General features: G+C 47.0%; 2 long non-coding RNA genes across 2 annotated transcripts; both read right to left on the bottom strand.

Annotated features, from left to right (window-relative positions):
- Positions 1-467: 467 nt before the first annotated feature.
- On the bottom strand, positions 468-2,283 carry LOC134486745 (uncharacterized). The gene is made up of 2 exons (XR_010066119.1): positions 1,926-2,283; positions 468-1,350 (listed from the first exon to the last, which is right to left on the bottom strand). It is a non-coding gene; the product is annotated as an uncharacterized LOC134486745 (long non-coding RNA).
- Positions 2,284-2,405: 122 nt separating this feature from the next.
- Positions 2,406-9,523, bottom strand: LOC102552812 (uncharacterized). Its single transcript, XR_001837553.3, has 5 exons — positions 5,876-9,523; positions 4,764-4,905; positions 4,096-4,260; positions 2,782-3,030; positions 2,406-2,698 (listed from the first exon to the last, which is right to left on the bottom strand). It is a non-coding gene; the product is annotated as an uncharacterized LOC102552812 (long non-coding RNA).
- Between the last annotated feature and the right edge of the window lie 668 nt (positions 9,524-10,191).

The raw sequence follows: 10,191 nt of genomic DNA, 5'->3' as shown, positions 1-10,191 counted from the left end.
CTTGATCTCACAGAGGTTTCCATCTATGTGGTATGTAGGCAGGAAGTATGTCAGAGTGTATTCTTGACCCTAATTGGATGAAGACGAAGTGTGCAACCTTATGAGTTCTGTCTTTCTAAGTCTCTGGCTAATTAATGTGATTTGGGGCCATCCTCTGGGAATCCCCAGTATGGATGACCAGTGTCTGTCATCCTGGCCAGTATTTAATAAAGCTTGTTTCAAATTTGGCTCAAAAATTGTGGTAGTGGTCTCATGCTCAACCAGGGAGATTAACACCTTTCCCCAACCCAACTTGACTGTCAGGCAGAGGTTAAGACAACTGGGCTTACTGGAACACTGGCAGTTACACAGACTTTCTAGTATGCAGAAAGAGGGGCTATGGCTAGGCAAATAAAGATGGCGGCTTCTTCCTTACCCTCCTGACTTGAGCCAAAAAACCTGGCATCTTAAAACAAAGGCATTAAAGGTTTTTGTCTCCCATTAGCAGGCCCCCAGCTGATGGCTGGCAACAAGTTCAAGGCCTGATCACTCAATAGTTCTGGGCCAATCAACCATCCTAGCTTCTTTCAAACTGACCAACTCTAAATGAGGGAAGGAAGATGCTCCAGGGGCTTTAAAACCCCAAGCCTCAAGAAGGGACTGGGTTTCTGTCTTTCTTTTTTTTCTTTTTTCTTTTTTTTTTTTTGGTTCTTTTTTTTGGAGCTGGGGACCGAACCCAGGGCCTTGTGCTTCCTAGGCAAGCGCTCTACCGCTGAGCTAAATCCCCAGCCCCTGGTTTCTGTCTTTCTAAGACCTGAGATAACCCCCTCCACTGCTCTGCTTATCTGCTGTGTGCATGTGGTCCTCCCCGGTCCCCCATTAAACACCTTTCTTTAACTGCTAGTCTGGTCTACAGTGCTTGAGATTTCTCTGCCACTTGTTTCAGATTTTTTTTCCTGCCTTTTAACTCTTCACCTGGAGAGATAACAAATCCAATGGAGCACCCTAGACCGTATCATGTCAGGGCCTTGTCTCTGGGATTTCTTCTGTAGACTGCATCACACTGGCTTCCAGTCCCTCCTCCCATTGCCCAAGGTCCTGGAGAAGGGAGCCCCTGCTTGTGGTTCGGTTCCACGGAGGAGTAAAGGCAGCTGGAGAGGACACGGAACTTTGGAACTCTGCTGGAGGATGCTGACTTTGCTGGGAAGAAGCCTGCAGAACTGCTACAGGGCAACTGGAAGACAGCAGGCCTTGATGTGTCAGGAGGGGATTTCCTGAGGTCCACCTGGCTGACAGAGTCAAAACTGAGTTCATGTTCCCAGGCCCCAGAACACAGCTCCTGTCCTGCTTCTTCAGATGTTTCTTGTTTGTCTGTTAACCAGTAAAGGACAAAGAAGGAAGGCGCTGTCATCCTGTTATCTAAACTAAGACACACAAATCATGAATGTGCTGCCTGTCTTGATTTAAATGACTTCAAGCAGCTTGTCCATTCCTCTATTCCTTTGTCATTCTAAAACTCTGGGCCAGACCCAGGAGGGACCTGACTGTGAAAGCTCATGGACCCAAGAACCATGAAACCAGGTGACCCAGATAAAGCCCAGCCAATGGTACCTTCTCGTTTAACCCCTTGTGTCAAAATAGGATTGCTCAATGCAACAGACCACCTCATCCCCCTTGCTTTGGGTTCCAGCTTATAAAAATGTACAATCTCCTTTCAGGGTCAGGGTTCAGATCCGGACTGACTGCCTCCCTGGGTGCTCAGAAATTAAAGCTTTCATTTTTAAGCTTCCATATCTGAAGTGAGTTTTTCTGGCTTCCACTCTGAACCCAACAGATGCAGAAAAAATAAAAAGGAGGTTGTAGTCCTTCAAAGTCAGAAGAGCGGGAGTGAGGGACTCTGAGGAGAGCAGGGAAGGCATAAAGAAGCTTCCAGGAAGTCCACTCACCTTTGTCAAGTTCAGAAGGATTGTGCATATATACACATATATGCTTGAATGGGCCTTTGGGATGAAACCAAACCCCAAGGTGTACGTAGGACAGAAGTCTCATCACCAAAGTCCTGACCAGAACTTCTGATGAATGCTACTTTGAGTGGAGACAGTAACAAGATCACATTCTGCCCTGGCAACTGAAGACTGGAAATACCATTCTATCATGTTCTCCATCACAGTGACCGAGAGAAAATCTCAAATCTAGAAGGCCCTAGACAAAGTAAATTCTGTGAGTCTAGACAATATCATGTAGTCTAGGCTAACCTAACCTAGTTTAACCAACTATGTGAGATACTGTCTCAAAAAAAAAAAAAAAAAATGGGGTTGGGGATTTGGCTCAGTGGTAGAGCGCTCGCCTAGGAAGCGCAAGGCCCTGGGTTCGGTCCCCAGCTCCGAAAAAAAGAAATTAAAAAAAAAACAAAAAAAAAACAAAAAAACAACAACAAAAAACAAAACAAAAACAAACAAACAAACAAACAAACAAACAAACAAAAACCAAGAAACAAAAGATGAGTCCAGGGATGGTGGAATGGGTGAATCTGTTACTAAAATCCTGGCTGAGGGTTTGGCTCTAGAGAGCCTCATAGACCATACCCAGTTACTCACCCCACAGGACCAAATGGGAAAGAGAGTGATGAAGCCGAAAAGGAATTTATACAGTCAGGCCATATTGAAAAGAGCAGGGAGACCAGCATCCTCTTGCCTGGCTGTGGATACTGACAATAGACCTAGGATAGCCAAGGAACAAAGCCTTAGTCAATGTGCTTAGTCAAACGGTTTGACCTCCCAATCTGGCTGATCATTATCTCACCTCTGGTCTCGGGGTCCTTCAAGCACTGGGGAGGTGGGGGGTGGGGGGAATCCCACCCCCACCCTCAAAGGCTCCTGGTTCCTGGAATTTGAGATGAGGCGGGGGAGTAGATTAAAGGGAAAAGCCGAAAGAAAGAAAAAAAAAAAGGGAAAAGCCGATTTGTTGGACAATGATGAGATCCTCCTCTTTGAGACACCATCCCTGTGTTCTGGAATATGGTGCTACTAAAGCCGGTGGTGGTCCACGCATCTGAGGCAGGATAGAAAGCCGTTTAAGGGGACGGGAGAGGGAACGAAGCCCCTCCCCCTCAATTTTAGTTTGGTTTCCTTGCTGACTGGGAGTCAAGGAACATCAAAACAACTGATAAAGCTGGAAAGGCCTGAAGGCATAACGCAAGTTGTCTTTCTCAAACAAGGATGTTAAAAACAACAAATAAACCGGGTAAACTGGGTACGCCGGGACACGCCTGTAACCCCAGCACGGACTAGGTACTGGGGTACGCTGGGACATGCCTGTAACCCCAGCACGGACTAGGTGCTGGCAAGAGCATCAGAAGCCGACTCAAGTTCAACCTGGGCTACACTGGCACTGTTTCAAGCAAGAGGAAGAAACGAAGAAGGGAAGGACAAAGGGGGACAGAAAGGGAAGGGGGATCTGGAAGGGGAGGGGGGAGAGAGGGGGAAGGATAGGGGGAGGGGGAGGGGAGAGGGAGAGGAAGAGAGAGAGAACATGTTTATTTAGGAGAAGAAAGTTTGTAACAGAATTGCACTCCTCTCGAATACTTAAATCATTCCAGGGTGACTCAAAAATAATCACCTTAGAATTTCCTGCACAAAAGAAAATCATGGGGCTGGAGAGATGACTCAGTAGTTAAGAGCACTGTCTGCTTTTCCAGAGGACCCCAGGTTCAGTTCCCAGCACCCACATAGCCTTTCACAGCCATCTGTAACTCCAGGGGATCCAATGCCCTCTTCTGTCCTATGCGCCGCTATACCAGGCACAGTCATGATGCACAGACATATGTGCAGAAAAAACACACATCCACATAAAATATAATAAGACAAATTTCTTAAATAATAAATTTACATCCTAAACACTGTCCCCTTCCCTTCCTGGTCCCCCCCCAACATTGTCCCTCCCCCACCCCCGGTATCCCCCCACTGGTGTATAAAGTCTTTGCAGGATTAGTCAAATCCTCTCCCACTGAGGCCAGACAAGGCAGCCATGAAGACTGAGCTGTGTCTGCTACATATGTGCCCATGTGCTCTTTGGTTGGTGGCTCAGTCTCTGAGAACTCCCAGGGGTCCAGGTTACTTGACTCTCTTTGTCTTCCTGTGGGTTTCCTATGCCCTTCAGGGCCTTCAATTCTTCCCTCAGCTCTTCCACAAGAGTCCTCCACCTCCATCCAAAGGTATCTACATCTGTTTCAGTCCATTGCAGGATGGAACCTCTTAGAGGACAGTTATGATAGCTTCCTGTCTGCAAGCATAACAGAGTATCGTTAATTGTGTCAGGGATTGGTGCTTGCCCACGGGATAAGTCTCAAGTTGGGCCAGTTTCACTTCAGTCTCTGCTCCATCTCTGTCCTTGCATTTCTTTTAGACAGGACAAATTTCAGATGGAAAGTTTTGTGGGTGGGTTGGTGTGCTTATCCTTCTACTGGGGGTCCTGCCTGGATACAGGTGATGGCCTCTTTAGGTTCCACGTCCCTACTGTTAGGCACCTCGGCTAAGGTCACCCACACTGACTTCTGGAAGCCTCCCCCATCCCAGGTCTTAGGGACTTCCTACAGATTCCCCCCACCCACTTAGTCTGGACAGCTGCAGATTTCCATTCATCCTCTGGTCCTCTCTCCTGTCTCTCCCCATACCTGCTCCTGCCCCCACTCCCCTCCCCCTCCTCTCTTCCTTCCATTTCCCCCCTCCCTCTGCCTCCCATGATTCTTTTGTTTCTCCTTCTAAGTGAGATTAAAGCATCCTCACCTGGGCCTCCCTTCTTGTTTAGCTTCTTTGGGTCTGTGGAGTGTATCATGGGTGTCCTGTACTTTGTGGCTTGTATCCACTCATCCCTGAGCACACACCATGTGTGTCCTTTTAGGTCTCAGTTACCTCACTCATTACCTCACTAGTTTTTAAAAAGAAAATTATTTTAAAGATTTAAAAAAATAAAATAAACCTGGGCTGGCAGGATGGCTTAGTAAGCAAAAGCACTTGTCATCAAATTAACAACCTGAGTTTTATCTCCAGGACCCACAGGGTACAAAGAAAGAACCTATTCCCACCAATATCCTCTGATCACACATGCACTGTGGTGCATACAGACACATAAATAAATAAATACTTAATTTGTCAAGTCTACTTAAAATTTAAACTGCTTTGTTTAGTAAGTTTAGGCTGTCCCAGAACTAACTTTTTAGCTCTGGTGGCCTTGAATTGGTTTGCCTCAGAAGTGCTAGGATCATACCCAGCTAAATTTTGCTTAACCTTTAAGCCTTGTTGTGAATTACATCACTTGAGCAATGTGACTTAGGAAAGCCACAGGATTATATAAAATTCACCATGGTGAAGACAATTTCGGGTATTGCTTTTGTAGTACCAAGGAGGTGTTCATGAATCCCAAAAGACCAGCCAGGAGCCGAGCTGATGCAATCACACCAGGGTCTTTATTCCAGCTAGCTCTGGCTTGTTTTGGGTAGCTTTTGCTACTCTGTGTTAGTCTGGAAACGGGCCACGCTACCAGCCCCTACTCGGCTTCTCTTGAATCCACAGATAAAAGACACACACACAGTTGTTCATTTCCAACTTGCCTTTTTGGCACAATTGCTGGGCGCTACTATCTCCCGCCTGAAAAGGCGTGCCCTTAACAATTTCTTATCTCCACCCCTTCCACCTGCCCTAAACTTTAGTGGCTCAGATACATCTAATCCCTGCTAAACATCCCTGACTGTAGGAGCGGCCACAGGCCGCCATTGCCTCCAGGGACCCGGAAGTCCTGCCCATTCCTTCCGCCCAGAAATTGGCCCATGACTTCCTTACTGACAGATCAAGAACGAATTGGGGAACAGGATAGCATCAAGGCTTAACTCACCACCTACCCATAGGATGGTTCTGGTGCAGAAAAAGTCCTGAACATTCATCAGAGACAAGGTTTTATAGAAAGTGGCAAGCGAGGGGTGAGTGTTACTAGCCTGGTGGGCATCTAATTGGGGGGCTACGGTGGCCTTTAGTAATAAGTGGCTGGTGCTAGGAGGCAAGCCAGAAACGTAACTTCTGATCTCTTACTAATTGGTGGTTGTTAGGCAGAGGGTGGGCTTGTTAGGGTTAGCCTAGAAACTGGAGCTAGGCTCAAGTTTTGTTGTTGGGGGGAGGGAGGGAGTAACTTTGAAACTAATGCCAGGTTCCGGCCTGTTAGTTTACTTGAGTTCAAACTTAGGTCAGGTTCTCTAAGATGGAGTTTGAACCCAAAAGATTTGGTCTCTCACTTTTATATTTTTGGTTGTGAGCCTAGCCTTTAACGGCTGAGCCATCTCTCCAGCCCTTGGTCTCTCACTTTAACACCCACACTGCAGTCTAAAATGTGGGCTCTCCCTTAATCCTTTTTTTTTTAAAGATTTATTTATTTATTATACATAAGTACACTGTAGCTGTCTTCAGACACACAAGAAGAGGGCATCAGATCTCATTACGGATGGTTGTGAGCCACCATGTGGTTGCTGGGATTTGAACTCAGGACCTCTGGAAGAGTAGTCGGGTGCTCTTTTTTTTTTTTTTTTTAAGATTTATTCATTTATTATATATAAGTACACTATAGCTGTCTTCAGATACACCAGAAGAGGGCATCGGATCTCTTTACAGATGGTTGTGAGCCACCATGTGGTTGCTGGGATTTGAACTCAGGACCTCTGGAAGAGCAGTCGGTGTTTTTAACCACTGAGCCATCTCTCCAGCCCCCTAGTAGGGTGCTCTTAACCACTGAGCCATCTCTCCAGCCCTCTCCCTTAATCCTAATGAGCTCACTAAGTTTGTTTCATTCTGAAGGGTAGTCAAGGATCTGCGTTCACCTCAGCAGAGGTCCCTGAAGGGGAAGAGAACCTGGAGCAGTGCTGTGCTGAGTCTCCTGCTGCACCATGGCAAACACACTTAGGGCCTGGTGATGACAACCCCTCAACCTCGGAAACACCTTCCTTACACTGATTCTGTTTTCCTCAGTCTTGAAGAGGGAGAGATTAGGTGAACTCAGGCTAGTACAAATACCTCTTTAAGTGGATTGATAGCATCCACGTGGGCATTGTTGATCAGGAGCCAGACCCAAAGTGTAAGGAACCAGTTAGTGAGCTACAGGGTAGAGAGGCAACACCCTTGTCTCTCCTGTTGCCCGTTTGGCACCTGCAGCCCCAAGCAAAGAGCCAATGCTTTTAGCTCATGTAACCTTGAAGTGCCTAGTTAGAATACATTTTATACAAGGGATAGATATTAACCTTGGGGTCCAAAGGATGGACTAAAGTGAGTTGAATCACGCCTACTTAAAACTAATGTTCAAGTGGAACCCCAGAATGTGGCCCTACTGGGACTAGAGTCAAGACTGAGGGTCTTTGAGAATGTATTAGTTAAGGAAGGACTATGGTTTTGGATGTGTTCCAAGTCAATGTCTAGTATCCTCACACAAGAAAGGACACCCAGAGACTCCGATTTGTGGGAAGAATGTCACGTGACAATGAAGGTACACACTGTAGTTAGTGAGGGATCTAAAGGCTATGGAATGCCTGGGAGTGCCTGTACAACCAGAACACAGGCCTGGGACAAACAGTGCTTTTGTGTGAGCTTTAAAAGTATTTCACCCATATTACCAAGCAGGATAGTGCATACCTTTAATCCCAGCAACAGGGAACCAGAGGCAGGCAAATCTCTGTGAGTTCAAACCAGCCTGTTCTTCAAAGTGAGTCCAGGGCAGCCAGGTCTACACAGAAAACCCAGTCTTGAAAAGCAAACAAAGCACCTGTATTCAACTTTTGTGGCTCTGACACATGCTTGAGAAAAGGAGTTTAGAGGGAGGGAAGATTTATCTTGGCCCACTGTTTCGGAGGTTTCAAGTCCATGTTCAACTGGCTCCAGTGTTTCCAGCCTGTGGTAAGGCAGACTATCACAGCAAAAAGACATGGTCTATCTGGCAACTCATTTCAGTGGCGACTAGGAAGCACCAGGGGTCTACTATCTGGGCCCTGGCTCCCAATAATAACGCTTTTATTACATGAAGGGATTAACGCGCTGATTGACTCAGAGCGTCAAGCTCCAATCACCGCACCCAGATCTTAGCAGCTGGTCTTCATCTATGAGCCTTCAGGGAACATTCCAGGTTGAAGCCAGAGGAGAACAATTTCCTCCCATTCAGTGTACGTCAGGGCCAATGATTTAACAAGCAGAGCGTGTGTGAACTGGATCAATGGTCATGGTACTCATACAAGAGTGAGGAATGTAGATCAGGCAGTACCCACATCTGTATTTTAATTGTTCCTCCAGCAGACCATGGTGGTTCACATCAGCACTTAGGCCATAAATGGAAGATCAGAAGTTCAAGGACACCCACCCTGGGCTACATAGGGAGTTGGAGGCCAGTCTGAGCCACAGGAGAGACCCTGACTCAGAATATAAAATGAAACAAAATCAGTCTTATAATTCTAACAATGTACAAAGGCATAGTGTACACGGCACTCGTCTAGTTAGTATGCATGGGACCCTGGGTTTGAGCCCACCATCGTAGACAAAAAATTTTAAAATAACAATTCTAATGTCAAGCTAGGGTTGAGAGCTACCTGCTGGGCACATCCATAGCGTGGTTACTTTCCTGGGGCCACCTCCTCAGCCAGGTCTGCTGTGAAATCAGTCAGCTTTACCTTCCTGGAAATCTGCACACAGGTCTCCTTTGAAGCCAGATATTGACGGTCCGTGGAAGAGAGGCTCACTACTGCATCGCTGGGCTTAAGGATGTTTACCAGGATTCTTTGTAAGAATTCCCCATGGCCCCATCCGACAGAGGGATCCATTCTGTCTACATGACGGGCACGAGCCAGTTCAGAGTTTCCTTGCGGGGCTGGAAAACAGAAATTGTTCTGATTTTCCTTGTCCCCGAGGTAAAGCTTTTAGAGGGAGTGGGGGAAGTGCATTAAGAGTAAACATGACAAGCGCAAGGCCCTGGGTTCGGTCCCCAGCTCCGAAAAAAAGAAAAAAGAAAAAAAAAAAGAGTAAACATGAGGGGATAGGGAGGCAAAGTTTAGAACAGAGACTGAAGGAACGCCCATTCAGAGCCGGCCCCACATGTGGCCCATACATATACAGCCACCAAACTAGATAAAATGGATGAAGCAAAGAGGTGCAGGCTGACAGGAACCGGATGTAGATCTCTCCTGAGAGACACAGCCAGAATATGGCAAATACATAGGCGAATGCCAGCAGCAAACCACTGAACTGAGAACGGGAATCAGAGAAAGGACTGAAAGAGCTGAAGGGGCTTGAGACCCCATATGAACAACAATGCCAACCAACCAGAGCTTCCAGGGACTAAGCCACTACCCAAAGACTACATGGACTGGCCCTGGACTCTGACCTCATAGGTAGCAATGAATAGCCTAGTAAGATCACCAGTGGAAGGGGAAGCCCTTGGTCCTGCTAAGACTGAACCCCCAGTGAACGGGATTGTTGTGGGGAGGGTGTGTAATGGGGGGAGGATGGGGAGGGGAACACCCACATAGAAGGTGAGGGGGAGGGGTTAGGGAGATGTTGGCCTGGAAACTGGGAAAGGGAATAACATTTGAAATGTAAATAAGAAATACCCAATTTAATAAAGATGGAGAAAAAAAAAGAATAAACAAGAAATTGCAGTCTTTGGTGCAGTGCTGGGCCAGGGGAGGGGGGTGGGATATTGTGAACTTGGGACTGCACAGTGCTATAGGAGAAGGAGGAGGAGGGAGAAAAGGAAGAAGGGGAAAGGGAGAGGGAGGGAAGGGAGGAGGGGAACAGAACTCTCCCGCCCATAGGCTAGACTGTTGTCTGGGTTAGGTTCCTACTGGAATTCACCTCTAGAAACAGGCTTTGTCCCCGTGCCGCTAGTGAAGTGGAACGAGTGCAGAGTGCCTGTAAGGCCTTTCCTTTTCGCCTGGCTGGGAACCACACTTAGTTACTGAGTAACTGGGGAACAAAGTTGATGTGCCTCAAAGGCCTTTCTTTATGGGAACAGCAGTTTAAAAGCTCTAACTCGGCAGTGAGCCCAAGGCCAAAAATTGGGAGAAACCGATCCTGGCCTAAAAGATGCAGCTGCAGGGCAGAGAGAAGTCAGTCCAATGGATGTAATGCAGGAGGCAGATGAATGAGGAAAAATATGGCTGGGGGTCGGTATGAGCTTTTAACCTGCCTCCAG

The sequence above is a fragment of the Rattus norvegicus genome, chromosome 4 (assembly GCF_036323735.1).
Source record: "Rattus norvegicus strain BN/NHsdMcwi chromosome 4, GRCr8, whole genome shotgun sequence".
NCBI classification, from domain to species: Eukaryota; Metazoa; Chordata; class Mammalia; order Rodentia; family Muridae; genus Rattus; species Rattus norvegicus.
Note: the sequence above shows the minus strand (reverse complement) of the source record. Positions and strands in the feature narration are given on the sequence as shown.